This window comes from Balaenoptera acutorostrata, chromosome 11 (assembly GCF_949987535.1).
Source record: "Balaenoptera acutorostrata chromosome 11, mBalAcu1.1, whole genome shotgun sequence".
NCBI classification, from domain to species: Eukaryota; Metazoa; Chordata; class Mammalia; order Artiodactyla; family Balaenopteridae; genus Balaenoptera; species Balaenoptera acutorostrata.
This window is the reverse complement of record NC_080074.1, coordinates 68,602,514-68,618,770: the sequence shown is the minus strand read 5'-3', so window position 1 is coordinate 68,618,770 and position 16,257 is coordinate 68,602,514. Positions and strand designations below refer to the sequence as shown.

The 16,257-nt window shown below is 37.8% G+C and overlaps 1 long non-coding RNA gene across 1 annotated transcript in view; it reads left to right on the top strand.

The window, feature by feature from the left end:
- Positions 1–15,123, top strand: part of LOC130709172 (uncharacterized) — a 45,441-nt gene extending 30,318 nt beyond the window's left edge. The window contains exon 3 of the long non-coding RNA XR_009009643.1: positions 15,006–15,123. This is a non-coding gene — a long non-coding RNA (uncharacterized LOC130709172). The remainder of the gene's footprint in view (positions 1–15,005) is intronic.
- Positions 15,124–16,257: the final 1,134 nt, after the last annotated feature.

The window sequence follows — 16,257 nt, the reverse complement described above, 5'->3', positions numbered from 1 at the left end:
TTTTTAACACTGAATAATATTCCATTGTCTGGATATGCCACAGTTTATTTATCCATTCACCTATTAGAGGACATCTTGGTAGCTTCAAAGTTTTGGCAATTATGAATAAAGCTGCTGTAAGCATCCACATTCAGTTTTTGTATGGACATAAATTTTCAGCTCCTTTGGGTAAATAGGAAGAGTGTGATTGCTGAATTGTATGGTAAGCATATGCTTAGTTTTTAAGAAATCACTGAACTGTCTTCCAAAGTGACTGCACTATTTTGCATTTCACCAGCAATAATGAGAATTCCTATTACTCTACATCCTTGCCAGCGTTTGGTATTGTTACTGTTCTGGACTTTGGCCATTCTAATAAGTATATAATGGTATCTCATTGGTTTTTTTTTTTTAATTATTTATTTATTTATTTATTTATTTATTTATGGCTGTGTTGGGTCTTCGTTTCTGTGCTAGAGCTTTCTCTAGTTGCGGCGAGCGGGGGCCACTCTTCTTCGCGGTGTGCAGGCCTCTCACTATCGTGGCCTCTCTCGTTGCGGAGCACAGGCTCCAGACGTGCAGGCTCAGTAATTGTGGCTCACAGGCCTAGTTGCTCTTTGGCATGTGGGATCCTCCTAGACCAGGGCTCGAACCCGTGTCCCCTGCATTGGCAGGCAGATTCTCAACCACTGCGCCACCAGGGAAGCCCCGGTATCTTATTGTTTTAATTAGCATTTCTCTAACGACATATAATGTCATTATACTTAATATGCATAGACTTATTTGTCATTTGCATATCTTTAAAGTTTCTGTTAATATCTTTTAGTTTGCCCACTTTTTATTTGGGTTGTTTGTTTTCTTACTCTTGACTTTTAAGAGCTCTTTCTATATTTTTTATAACAGTACTTTATCGGATGTGTCTTTTGAAAATATTTTCCTTCAGTCTGTGGCTTGTCTTATTTTTCTTCCAGTTTTATTGAGATATAGTTGGCATACAGCACTGTGTAAGTTTAAGGTGTACAACCTAATGATTTCACTTACATACATCCTGAAATGATTATCACAATAAGTTTTGTGAATATCATTATCTCATATAGATACATTAAAAAAATAGGAATTGTTTTTTGTGTGTGATAACTCTTATGATTTACTCTCTTAACAACTTTCATACATAATACACAGCAGTGTTAATTATATTTATTATGTTGTACATGATAGTACTTATTTATTTTATATTTTATTTATTTATTTATTTGGTTGTGCCAGGCCTTAGTTTCTGCAGGTGGGCTCCTTAGTTGCGGCTCACAGGCTCCTTAGTTGCTGCTTGCCTGCTCCTTAGTTGCAGCACGTGTACTCCTTCGTTGCAGCCGGCAGGCTCCTTAGTTGTGGCATGTGAACTCTTAGTTGCAGCATGCATGTGGGATCTAGTTCCCTGACCAGGGACTGAACCTGGGACCCCTGCATTGGGAGCGTGGAGTCTTAACCACTCCACCACCAGGGAAGTCCCTACTTATTTATTTTATAACTACATCCCTGGTACGTATTAATCTTATAACTACAAGTTTGTGGTACATTTTGACTGCCCTTATCCAATTCCCCCTCCCCCCAATCTAGCAATTGGGGTGGAATTGTTAGATCATATGGTAGTTCCATTTTAAATTTTTTGAGGAATCTCCATACTGTTTTCCACAGTGGCTGCACCAATTTACATTCCCACCAACAGTGCATGAGGGTTCCATTTTCTCCACATCCTTACCAACACCTGTTATTTGTTGTCTTTTTGATAATAGCCATTCTGACATGTGTGAGGTGGTTATCTCATTGTGGTTTTGATTTGCATTTCCCTGATGATTAGTGATATTGAGCATCTTTTCATGTGCCTGTTGGCCATCTATATGTTGTTTTTAGAAAAATGTCTATTCAGACCCTGTGCCCATGTTTTAATTGGGTGGTTTGTTTTTCTGATGTTGAGTTCTATGAGCTGTTGATTGTATGAGCTGTTTGAATATTAACCCATTATCAGATATATCACTTGCAAATATCTGCTCCCATTTAGTAGGTGGCTTTTCTTATTGATAGTTTTCTTCACTGTGCAAAAGCTTTTTAGTTTGATATAGTCCAATTTGATTATTTTTACTTTTGTTTCCCTTGCCTGAGGAGACATATCCAATAAAACATTACTCCGACCAATGTCAAAGAGAGAACTGACTATTTTCTTTTAGAAGCTTTATGGTTTCAGATCTTATATTTACGTATGTAATCCATTTTGAATTTATTTTTGTGCATGGTGTGAGAGAGTAGTCCAATTTGATTCTTTTGCATGTAGCTTTCCAGTTTTCCCAACACCATTTATTAAACAAGCTGTATTTTCCCCATTGTATATTCTTGCATCCTTTGTTGTAAATTAACTGCCCATATAAGTGTGGGTTCATTTCTGGGCTCTCTATCCTGTTCCATTGATCTATGTGTCTGTTTTTGTGCCAGTCCCATGCCATTTTGATAACTGTAGCTTTGCAGTATAGTTTGAAATCAGGGAGCATGATACCTCCAGCTTTGTTCTTCTTTATGTGTCTTTTCTTTTCATTCTTGTGGCAATGTGTTTTACAGACCACAAATTTTCAATTTTAATTGAATTCAGCTTACCAATTATTTCCTTAATGGATAGTGTTTTCAGTGTTGTATCTAAAAAGTCATCATCATACTCAAGGTCATCTACCTTTTTCTCTTTTTATATTATCTTCTAGGAGTTTTAGAGTTTTGCATTTGATATTTAGGTCTGTGATCCATTTTGAGTCAATCTTTGTGAAGGGTGTAAGGTCTATGTCTATAGTCTTTCTTCTTCTTTTTTTTTGCATCAGTTGTTCTAGCACCATTTATTAAAGAGACTCATCTATGCTTCACTGTATTGACTTTGCTCCTTTGTCAGAGATCTGTTGGCTATATTTATGTGGGTCTATTTCTGCACTCTCTATTCTGTTCAATTGATCAATTTGTATATTCTTTCACCAATACTACATTGTCCTGGTTACTGTAGCTTTATAGTAATTTTTAAAGTCAAGTAGTGTTGATTCTCTAACTCTCTTCTCCTCTTTCCATATTGGGTTGGCTCTTCTAGGTCTTTTGCCTCTCCATATAAACTTTAGAATCAGTTTGTTGATATCTGCAAAAGAACTTGCTGATATTTTGATTGGAGTTGCATTGATTATATAGATCAAGTTGTGAGGAACTGACATCTTGACAATACTGAGTTTTCATGGAATATCTCTCCTTTTATTTAGTTCTTCTTCAATTTTGTTCATCAGGGTTCTGTAGTTTTCCTCACATACATCTTGTATGTACTTTGTTAGATTTATATGCAACTATTTCCTTTTGGAGAGTGTTAATGTAAATGGAATTGTGTTTATAATTTAAAATTTCAGGGACCTCCCTTGTGGTCTAGTGGTTAAGAATCCACCTTCCAATGCAGAGGAGGTGGGTTCAATCCCTGGTCAGGGAACTAAGATCCCACATGCCACAGGGCAACTAAGCCCATGTGCCACAACGACTGAGCCTGTGCACTGCAACGAAGAGCCCGCGCACCACAACAAAAGATCCTGAGTGCCGCAACTAAGACCCAACGTAGCCATAAATAAATAAATATTTTTAAAAAATAAAATAACATAAATTTCACGTATTCATTGCTGGTATTTGGAAAGCTGCATTCAACGCTATAATGAATTTAGTTCCCTCTGATCACTGCTTTTGGTGCATCTCACAAACTTTGATAAGTTGTGTTTTTATTTTCATTTAGTTCAAAATAGTTTTTAATTTCTCTTGAGATTTCTTCTTTGACCTCATGTATTATACAGAAGCATGTTGTTTAATCTCCTCATATTTTGGGATTTTCCAGTTATCTTTCTGTTATTTATTTCTACTTTAATTCCACTATGATCTGAGAGCAGGCATTGTATGATTTCTAGTCTTTTAAATTTGTTAAAGTGTGTTGTATGGCCCAGAATGTAGTATCTTGGTGAATATTCCATGTGAGCTTGAGAAGACTGTATCCGATTGTAGTTGGATGAAGTAATCAATAGATGTTAGTTAGATCCAGTTGATTGATGGTGCTGTTGTATTCAACTATCTTCTTACTGATTTTCCACCTGCTGTATCTGTCCATTTCTGATAGAGAGTGGTTGAAGCCTGCAACAACTGGATTCAAGTGGATTCATCTGTTTCTCCTTGCAGTTCTATAAGTTTTTGCCTCACATGTTTTGGTGTTTTGTCATTAGGCACATACACATTAAAGATTGCAATGTCTTCTTGGAGAATTGAATGCTTTATCATTATCTATGCCCATCTCTATCCCTGATAACTTTCCTTGAAGTTTGCTGTGTCTAAAATAAATATAGGGATTCCTGCTTACTTTTGATTAGTTTTAGCATGGTATATCTTTCTCTACCCCTTTACTTTTACTCTATATATGTCTTTACATTTAAAGTGGGTTTTGGTGGAGGAGGATCAAGATGGAGGAGTAGGAGGATGTGGAGCTCACCTCCCCCCACAAACACATCAAAATACATCTACATGTGGAACAGCTGTCATGGAAACTGACAGAAGAACTTCTGTACAAACAAAGCTGCAAGAAAGATCTGCACACAACTGGGTAGGAAGGAAAAAAAGGCATCTGGTTGGGACCTGAGCTCCTTGGAGCCCTCTTAAAGGAAAAGAAGGTCCACAGAGGTGGATCCTCATCCTGGGGAGCCACAATCTGGGCATCCCAGTCCTGGGGTCCTGCGTGTAGAAGACAAGCCCACTTGGCTGCTAGAAGAACCACTGGGACAGACAGAAGGGCTGGAGAAGCCTAGACTCTACTTGCAAGGAGTGTGTGTATACTGACTTGCCAACAATCAGGGTAGAAAGAATCTTGCACTGGTGGCTACTGCCTCACCACACTCCCCAATCCAAACAGGGTGAACACTCCAGCTCTGCATACTCCACATCATAGCCTGGCATGAGATCTGGGCCAATAAGGCCCTGGAAAAATACTCAGTCTAGGTATACAGAGACAGACCAGCATGGGGGAGACCTAGGGTGTGATTTGGGTGGGGCAGCAATAGCCATTGTCAACACAAGCATGGAACAGTGCCACAAGAATGTGCAGCAGCTTAGCGCTGAAACTCAGGCAGACAGGCCCTGGGAGAGGACTCCATCTAGCTATGTAGAGACAGCCTGGGGGGCTTGGGGTGTGGTCTGGGTGGGGCAGCAGTGGCAATGCATACATGGGGCACCACAGGAACACACAGTGGTTCTTCTCCCAGCAAGAGTGGCCTGATCCCACTCCACACCCGACCTTAGTGTTGGATATGAGGCAGACAGGCCCTGGGAGAAGACTGCCACAGAGGCAACCCAGATCTCTGACAGCAGTACAGCTTCCTCAGTTCCTGCAGCCACAATGCCCTGACCCCCAACCCGAGGCTAGGCTTGCACTAGATCTGGGGTGAAAGCAAAACAACAAGGAAAGGAATGAGGCCTTGGGATGCTTCTGAGCAGAGCCACAGATACCTGCACAGTCAGTGCATACGTCCTCTGTGACCACACCTCACTTGCTTCAGCATTCACCTTTTTTGAGGCAGGGCATGCACTCAAGGGCAATGGAGCCTGATTGAATCTGACCCTCAGAGCTTCTACTCCAACAACTGGGGAGGAGGTCCCCACCCCTGACAGGGCAGCGACAGCCATGCAACAGAAAGGAACTCCTACCTCACACCCTGCACAGGTTTTAGATCTTCCAATCACCAACCACACCCCTTATCAAGGGGATAACAGTCAGCACACCCTGAGGAAAGACTTGATTGGCATCATTCATATCAAAACCAGCTGTTGCACCAAAGACACTGGACACACACAGTCTACACACGGATACTCACATAAAAACACCCTTTCAAGACCACAGTAGATAACTTTTTCTCCTAAATTCATACAGAAAGAAAAGTAAAATGAATGGGCAGAGGAACTACTCCCAGTTAAAGAGCAAGAGAAATCACCTGAAAGAACAAATGATAAAACAGAGCTCACCCGTCTACCAGATCCCAAGTTCAAAAAGGTGGTCATAAATATGTTAACTGAATTAAGAAAGAATATCAACAGAAATGCAGATCACTGTAACAACGGCTAGAAACTATAAAGATGAACCAATCAAAAATAGGTAACTCATCACTGAGATAAAAAGCAATCTAGAAGCAATGAATACCTGACTAAATGACACAGAAGAATGAATAAGTGAACTGGAAGATAGAATAATGGAAACCACCCAATCAGAACAACAGATTGAAAGACAAATGAAAAAAAACAAAAACAAAAGCAACATACGAGACCTATGGGATAATATAAAACATGCCAACCTACCCATAATAGGGATCTCAGAAGGAGAAGAGAGAAAGGGATCGAAAATGTATCTGAAGAAATTGTGGCTGAAAACTTTCCAAACCTAAAGAAGGAAACAGATATCCAGGTACAGAAAGCACAGAGGGTCCCAAACAAGATGAAACCAGACACTCACCAAGACATATCATAATTAAAGTGGCAAAAGATAAAGATAAAGAGAGGTTTCTACACAAAAAAGAAGAGAAAGAGAGAGAGAGTAGAGGTTTCTAAAGGCAGTAAGAGAAAAACTAAGAGTCAGTTACAAGGGAACCCTCATTAGGCTATCAGCTGATTTCTCTACAAAAACTTTGCAGGCCAGAAGGGAGTGCCATGATATATTCAAAGTCCTGAAAAGGAAAACCCTGCAAACTAGGACACTCTACCCAGCAAGATTATCATTTAGAATATAGAAGGAGAAGTAAAGAATTTTTCAGACAAACAAGAACTAAAAGAATTCAGCAATACTAAACCTACCCTAAAAGAAATATTGAAGGGTCTTCACTAAATAGAAAAGAGGCAAGAATCTATAGGAAAGGGAAAATCACAATAGGAAAGAAAAATATATAGTAAGAATTGAAGACCACTTAAATAAGCCAGTACATAGATTTAAAAACAATCACAAAAATTGTAAAAGCAATAATAACAACAATAAATAGTAAAAGAATAAGCATGGAGATGTAAAATAGGACATCAAAATCACAAAATGTGGGGAAGGAGAGTACAAAAATGTAGGTCATTTAGAAAGTGTTTGAATTTGAATAACTATCAGTTTGAAGCAAGTAGATATAGTTATGGGTCCACATACTTGAACTACATGGTAACCAAAAATCAAAAATATACAATAGATTCACAAAAACCAAAAAGAAAGGCATTCAAGCATACTCTAAAAGAAAATCATCAAGCCACAAAAAGAGGAAGAAATGAAGAAAGTAGAACTATAAAAACAACTGGAAAACAAGGATTAAAATGGCAATTAGTACAGATCTGTCAATAATTATTTTAAATGTCAATGAACTAAATGATAAGAAGACATAGAGTGGCAGATTGGATAAAAAAAGCAAGAACCTGCAATATGCTGCCTACAAGAGACTCACTTCAGGGCAAAAGACACACAGTCTGAAAAGGAGGGGATGGAAAAATATAAGTGGGGGTAAAAACGACAAAATATACTTTAAAACAAAGGCCATAAAGAAAGACAAAGAAGGACATTATATGATTTACAAGGGATCAATACAAGATGAATATATTACACTCATTAACATATATACACATCCAATATAGGAGCACCTAAATATATAAAACAAATAGAAACAGAAATAAAGGGCATAATAGACAATAATAAAATAATAGTAGGAGACTTTAACACCCCACTGACATCAATGAACAGATCACCCAGACAGAAAAATCAATAAGGCAACATAAGTCCTAAATGACACAATAGACCAGTTGGACTTAATTGATATCTACAGGACACTTCATCCAAAAAAACAAAAAACAACAGAATACATATTCTTTTCAACTGTGCATAGAACATTCTCTAGGGCAGACCACATACTAGGCCACAAAGCAAGCTCAACAAGTTTAAGAGGATAGAAATCATTTCAAGTGTCCTTTCTAACCACAATGGTTTGAAATTAGAGATCAACTAGAGGAAAAAAACAGAAAAGAACAAACACGTGGAGACTAAACAACATTCTACTAAAAAACCAATGGGTCAATGATGAAATTAAAGAGGAAATCAGAAAATACCTTGAGACAAATAGAAATGAAAACAGAACTTTACAAATCTATGGGATGCAGCAAAATCAGTTCTAAGAAGGAAGTTCATAGTGATACAGGCCTTCCTCAAGATACAAGAAAAATCTCAAATAAACAACTTAGCCCACCAAAAATGAACAAACAAAACCCAAAGTCAGCAGAAAAAGGAAGTAATAAATGTCAAAGAGGAAATAAATAAAATAGAGATCAAATCAACAATAGAAAAGATCAACAAAACTAAGAGCTATTTTTTTGAAAAGATAAACAAAATCAACAAACCTCTAGCCAGGCTCACCAAGAGAGGACCCAGATAAACAAAGTAAGTGAAAGAGGAGAAATAACAGCTGATACTACAGAAATACAAAAAAATCATAAGAAAATACTATGAACAGTTATGTGACAACAAATTTGACAATTTAGAAGAAATGGATGAGTTTCTAGAAACACACAGCCTGCCAAGACTGAGTCAAGAAGAAACATAATTTGAACAGACCAGTCACTAGAAGTGAAATAAAATCTGTAATAAAAAAAAAAATTCCCTGCAAACAAAAGTCCAGGACTGGATAGCTTCCCTGGGGAATCCTACCAAACATACCAAGAAAAATTTATACCTATCCTTCTTAAATGATTCCAAAAACTTGAAGTGGAGGGAGCACTCCCAAATTTATATAATAAGGCCACTATCACCCTGATACCAAAAGCAGACAAGACCTTAGGAAAAAAAAAAAATTAGAGGCCAATATCTTTGATGAGTATAGATGCAAAAATTCTCAACAAAATAGCAATCCCAATCCAACAATACATAAAAAGAATCATACACCATGACCAAGCTGGATTCATTCCAGGGACACAAGGATGCTTCAACATACCCAGATCAATAAATGTGATACACCACATTAACAAAAGGAAAGACAAAAACCACATGATCCTCTCAATAGACACAGAAAAAGCATTTGACAAAATTTAACATCTGTTCATGATAAAAAGTCTCATCAAAGTGGGCATAGAGGGTACATATCTCAATATATTAAAGGCCTTTTATGACAAACCCACAGCCAACGTAATAATCAATGGTGAAAAGTGAAAACCTTCCTGCTAAATTCAGGAACAAGACAAGGATGCCCACTCTCACCACTTCTATTCAACATAGTATTAGAAGAAGTCCCAGCCACAGCAATCAGACAAGCAAAAGAGACAAGAGTTATTCAAATTGGAAGGGAAGTAGTGAAATTATCACTATTTGCAGATGACAAGATACTCTACATAGAGAACCCTAAAGTCTCCACACAAAAATTATTAGAACCAATAAATGAATTCAGAAAGGTAGCAGGATACAAGATTAATATACAGAAATCTGTTGTGTTTCTTTATGCTAACAATGAAATATCAGAAAGAGGAGGTAAAAAATAATCTCATTCAAAATCGTGTCCAAAAAATTACCTAGGAATAAACTTAACCAAGGAGGTAAAAGACCTATATACTGAAAACTGTAAAATATTGATAAAGGAAATTGAAGCTGATTCAAAGAAATGAAAAGGTATCTAGTGTTCTTGGATGGAAAAATCAATATTGTTAAAAATGGCCATACTATCCAATGGAATCTACAGATTTAATGCAATCCCTATCAAAATACCCAGGATGGTTTTCACAGAACTAGAACAAAAAATCCTAAACTTTATATGGAACCACAAAAGGCCCAGAACTGCCAAAGCAATCCTGAGGAAAAAGAACAAAGCTAGAGGCATAAGCCTTCCAGACTTCATACTATCCTACAAAGCTACAGTAATTGAAACAGCATGGTTCTGGCACAAAAACAGACATATAGATTGGGACAGAATAGTGGGTCCAGAAATAAATCCATGCACCTACGGTCAATTAATCTATGACAAAGAAGGCAAGAATATACAATGGAGAAAAGACAGTCTCTTCAACAAGTGGTGTAGGGAAAGCTGGACAGCTATATGTAAATCATTGAAATTAGAACATTCTCTCACACCAAAAACAAAAATAAACTCAAAATGGATTAGCAACCTAGATGACATCATAAAACTCCTAGATGAGAACATAGGTAAAACATTCTCTGACGTAAATCATAGCAATGTTTTCTTAGATTATTTTCCTAAGGCAAAAGAAATAAAAGCAAAAATAAACAAATGGGACCTAATCAAACTTAAAAGCTTTTGTAAAACAAAGGAAACTATCAACAAAATGAAAAGGTAACCTATGTAACGGGGAAAAAATATTTGCAAACAATGAGACCAACAAGGAGTTGATACCCAAAATATACAAACAGTTCATACAACTCAGTATTGAAAAAATAACCCAATCAAAACATGGGCAGAAGACCTAACCAGACATTTTTCCAAAGAAGACATACAAGTGGCCAACAGGCATGTGAAAAGGTGCTCAACATCACTAATCATCAGAGAAATGCAAATCAAAACCACAGTGAGATATCACTTCACACCAGTCAGAATGGCTATCATCATAATGTCTACAAATGACATGCTGGAGAGGGTGTGGAGAAAGAGAACCCTCCTATACTGTTGGTGGGAATGTAAATTGGTGCAATCACTGGAAAACAGTATGGAATTTCCTTTAAAAAACTAGAAATAGAGCTATCATATGATCCAGCATTCCCACTGCTGGGTATACAGCTGGAAAACATGAAAACTCTAATTTGAAAAGCTATATGCACCCCAATGTTCATAGCAGCACTATTTACAATAGCCAAGACATGGAAAGAACCCAAGTGCCCATCAACAGACACTTGGCTTGGGCTTCCCTGGTGGCGCAGTGGTTGAGAGTCTGCCTGCCGGTGCAGGGGACACGGGTTCGAGCCCTGGTCTGGGAGGATCCCACATGCCACGGAGCAACTGGGCCCGTGGGCCACGGTTGCTGAGCCTGCGCGTCTGGAGCCTGTGCTCCGCGACAGGAGGGGCCGCGGTGGTGGGAGGCCCGCGCGCCGCGGTGAAGAGTGGCCCCCGCTTGCCGCGGCTGGGGGGGGGCCCACGCGTGGGGGCGAGGACCCAACACAGCCATAAATAAATAAATAAAATTTTAAAAAAAAACAAAAAAAAACAAAAAAAAACAGACACTTGGCTTAAGAGGATGTGGTATGTATATTACTCAGCCATAAAAAAGGAATAAAATATTGCCATTTTCAGCAACATGGATGTACCTGGAGATGGACGTTATGCTTAGTGAAATAAGTCAGAGAAACACAGATACTATATGATATCACTTATATGTGGATAAGTGATATACGATTTTCTATAATCTAAAAAATAATACAAATGAATCTATATACAAAACAAACAGACTCACAGGCATAGAAAATAATCTTATAGTTACTGAAGGGTAGAGGGAAAGGGGAGGGACAAATTAGGAGTATGGGATTAACAGATACAAACTACTATCTATAAAATAGATAATCAACAAGGATTTTACCAGGAATTATACCGAATATCTTGTAATAACCTATAACAAAATATAACCTGCAAAAAGCCCCACAACTGAATCACTATGCTGTATACCTGAAGCTAATGCAATATTGTAAATCAACTATACTTCAATTTTTTAAAAAGTGAGTTTCATGTAGATGACAGGTTTTTATCCACTCTGTCAGTCTGTCTTTTGATTGATTATTTAGATCATTGATGTTTAAAGTGATTATTGATATAGTTGGATTAATATCTACCACATTTGTTACTGTTTCTTATTTGCTGCTCTTGTTCTTTGTTTCTATTTTTACCTTCTACTCTTTTTCTACCTTTTATGGTTTTGATTGAGCATTTAACATGATTTCATTTTCTCTCCTTTATTAGCATGTTAGTTTCACTTTTTTTGTTAACTTACTGGTAGCCCTAGAATTTGCAATATATTTTACAACTAATCCTAGTCCACACTCACCACTATACTGCTTCATAGGTAGTATGGGTACCTTATATGATAAAATAATTCTAATTCCTCCTTCCCATCCCTTGTATCATATATTATTGCTGTCACTCATTTCACTTATATAGATAAATGTATATGATTACATTGTTGCCATTATTCTTGTGCATTAAAAAATTTTTTAAATATATTTTCCAGCTTTATTTAGATACAATTGACATATAACATTGTGTAAGGTTAAGGTGTGCAAAGTAGTGATCTTATGTATGTATATGTTGCAATATGATTACCACAATAAGTCTAGTTAACACATCCATCACCTCCCACAGTTACAATTGGGGGTGGGAGGTGAGAACTTTAAAAATCTCCTCTCTAAGCAACTTTCAAATATACAATAGAGTATTGTTAACTATATTCACCATGCTGTACATTATATCCCCAGAACTTATTCATCCTATTGCCAGAAGTTTGTACTTTTTGACCATCTTCACCCATTTCTCCCACCCCATCCCTCATGATCACCAATGTGTTGTTTCTATTGTTTTGTGTGTGTGTGTGTGTTTAGATTCCACATATAAGTGAGATCATATACTATGTGTGTTTCTCTGACTTAATTTACTTAGCGTAATGCTCTCAAGGTTCATTCATGATGTCATAAATGGCAGAATTTCCTTTTTAATGACTGAATAATATTCCATTGTGCGTGTGGTGTGTATCACATTTTCTTTGTTCATCCATCAATGAACACTTAGGGTGTTTTCATGTTTTGGCTATTGTAAATAATGCTGCAAAGAATATAGAGGTGCAGAAATCTCTTTGAAATAGTGATTTCATTTCCTTCAGAGACATACTCTGGAGTGGAATTGATGAATCCTATGGTAGTTCTATTTTTAATTTTTGAGGAATTTCCAGACTGTTTTCCATGGTGGCTGAGCCAATTTACATTCCCAACAGCAGTGTACAAGGATTCCCTTTTCTCCACGTCCTTACCAGCACTTTTCTTTGATTTTTGACAGTTTTATTATAATATATTTTGGAGAATGTCTCTTTGAGTTTGTTTGGGGACCTATGGGCTTCATGAACTTGGATGTCCAAATCTCTTCCCGGCATTATTTCTTTAAATAAGTATTTATTTCCCCTTTTCTTCTTTTTCTAGGACTCAATAATTTGCAGATTTTTTTTTCTGGTGGTATCCCAGTCTCCAGGCCCTCTCCCTTTCCCAGAAGATAGGGCTGGGGTAGAAAGTTCCAACTTCTAATCATGACTTGTGTTTCTTGTGACCAGCTCCCATCCTGAAATTATCCAGGAGTCCACCAAGAGTTGCTTCATTAGAACAAAAGACACTCTTATCACTCAGGAATTCCAAGGGATTTAGGAGCTCAGTGTCAGTGACAGGGGTCAAAAACCAAATATTAGAAGAAAAAAATGCTTTTAATATTCTTATCACTTAGGAAATTATGAAGGTTTTGGGAGCTTGGTGCCAGGAACTAAGGCAGACACACACACACACACACACACACACACACACATATATTTTTCTATTATTCATATCACAGTTGGCCCTTGAATAACACAGGTTTGAACCGCATTGAATCTACTCATATGACTTTTTTTTTTCAATAAATGCATGCTAAAATACTACACCATTCACAGTTGGTTGAATCCATGGATAAGGAGAGCCAGCTGTAAAGTTATATGCAGATTTTTGACTGCACAAGGGATCAGCACCCCTAATCGCTGTGTTGTTAAAAAATCAGCTGTAGTTGTCCCACAGTTCTTGGTATTCTATTCTGTTTTTTACTGTTCTTTTTTTCTTTTTGCTTTTCAGTTTTGGAAGTTTCTATTGCAATATACTCAAGCTCAGCTTTTCTTTCCTCAGTTGTGTCTTCATTTCTATTACCGTGTTTTTGACCTCTAGCATTTCTTTTTGATTCTTTCCTGGAATTTCCATCTCTCTGTTTACATTGCCCATCTGTTCTTGCATGCTGTCTACTTTGTAATAGAGCCTTTGTCATATTAATCATAGTTGTTTTAAATTCCTGGACAGATAATTCTAATATCCTTGCTGCATCTGAGTCTGGTTCTCTGTTGCTTGCTCTGTCTTTTCAAACTGTCCTTTGCCCTTTAGAATGACTTCTAATTTTTTTTTCTTGATTCAGTCTGTGCTATATGTTTGTGTCCCCCCAAATTCAAAATTTTCCCACAAAATGTTGAAACCAATGTGACGGTATTTGGAGGTAGAGCCTTTGATTAGATCATAAGGGTGGAGCCCTTACAAATGGGACTAGTGCCCTTATAAAAGAGGCCCCAGAGAGCTCCCTTGCCCATTTTGCCATGTGAGGACACAGCCAGAAGTTGGTTGCCTGTGAACCAGGAAGTGGGCTCTCACCAGATACTGAATCTGCTGGCACCTTGATCTTGGACTTTCCAGCCTCCAGAACTCTGAGAAATATATTTCTGTTTTTTATAAGCCAGCCAGTCCATGGTATTTTCATAACAGTGGCCCAAATGGACTAAGATATACTGGGTTAAAGTAACTGCTTTAAATAGGCCTTTAATATTATAATATGGTGGTAAGTTTTGGGGAGAAGGGAAGCCTTCTGTAGTCCTAATGATTAGGTCTCAGTCTTTAGTGCGCCTATGCCTCTGAACTGTGAACTTCACAAGTTCTTCTTAGCCCTCTCACTTCTTCCTAAATGGGACATTATGACTGAGTGTGCTGGAGGTGGATATTTCCCTTCCCCAGGTGAGTTAGACTCTCAACTCCAGTAGTTTATGCTCTGCCAAAATAATTTCTCTTGATGGTAGGCTCTGTTAAGAACAGGATGCTCTGGCATATTTCAGAATTGTTCCTTTCCTTCTCCCCCTGCTGGAAGCATAAAGGTATTTTCCCTCCATAGTCCTTATAAGAAACTGGTAGGGCTCCAAGTTAATACTCATCAAAGTATCGGGACCCCTTCTGTGACCAGGTCTCCCTGGAGTTTTTAACAATCAGAATTGTCCACGCTGAGCTTCCAGAAATCCATCAGTGACAGCTTTGGTTTTCCTACCCTGGCCATGGTTCCCATTGAGATTTCTGCTTGTGGGTTTCTGCTTCGGTAAGTTGTGATTCTTCGTATTTGTCTGTATGTCTCTCTAATTTGGGGAAGAGTGGTTTGCCCTGTGACCTCACTTCTCTGACAGATCTATAAAGAGTTTTTGATTTTTCGTTTTGTTCAGCTTTTTACTTGTTGTTGGGATGGAGTAGCAACTTCCAACCTCCTTATATGTTGGATTGGAAACCAGAAGTTCTGTGATGTCATTTTAATGATGAAAAGACTGAGGAGTAACAAAGAATTGTTGAATAAAAGATACAATAGTTTAAAATTCAAATCTTATCCTTCTGTACACTTCAAATATTATCAGTTTTCAATTTAAATATTATTCCTCTGTATATTTAGTAAGAAAAAACATTTTATCAATGCTTTCCTCTAATTGAACATAGAGGTTCTCAGCTTGAGATATGGCCATATTTTCTGCTGGCAGAATAGGGTTCTGAGTATAGCTCAGTGATTATTATTCAGTCTACCTTGGGTCTAGCTCTCTGGACAAATTTCTGGGTCCCAGGAAGAGAAAACTAAATGACTTTAAGTAAAAACAGAAAGAACTCTTTTACTAAAATCTTTAACCCACTGGGTCCCAAACGTCTTTAGCACTGCACTCAGAGTAGTTTAGAAATCTGAGGGAGCCATCTGCCCATTCCTGCTCTGGACAACAATGCAGCTTGGACACCATGAGAGCTAAGTGTGGTTGTCTCTGGAAAACTGCTGTGCCTGGCAAAGCTGTAGGAGGGACAATGAAATGCAGAGGAACAGCATGTGATGGTATTAAGTTCCCACAAGTGCTCAATAGGGCAGCAGTAGTCATCAGCAAAGAATTACTTTGTTAGATAGAACAGTGGGAGAGTGTTTTTGTTTCTTTGTACTCTAATAGAATAAATATGGTGGGAGTTAAGGACAAGCAAGACATCTGAGGACTACTTAGGGGGTACTTTGCAAAGGATCAGAGACTCTACATCATCACTATGCAGTAACTAGGCAGTAAAATTTGGGCCTTAGTAAAAATGTGACAGAATTTGCGATGTCAAGTGAAATTTGGCTACATTATATTAATATCTACTCAATATCTTGACATGTAAGCCCTTTTTACCCTTGTTACTATTAGTAAAAAGCAGCAGATTTT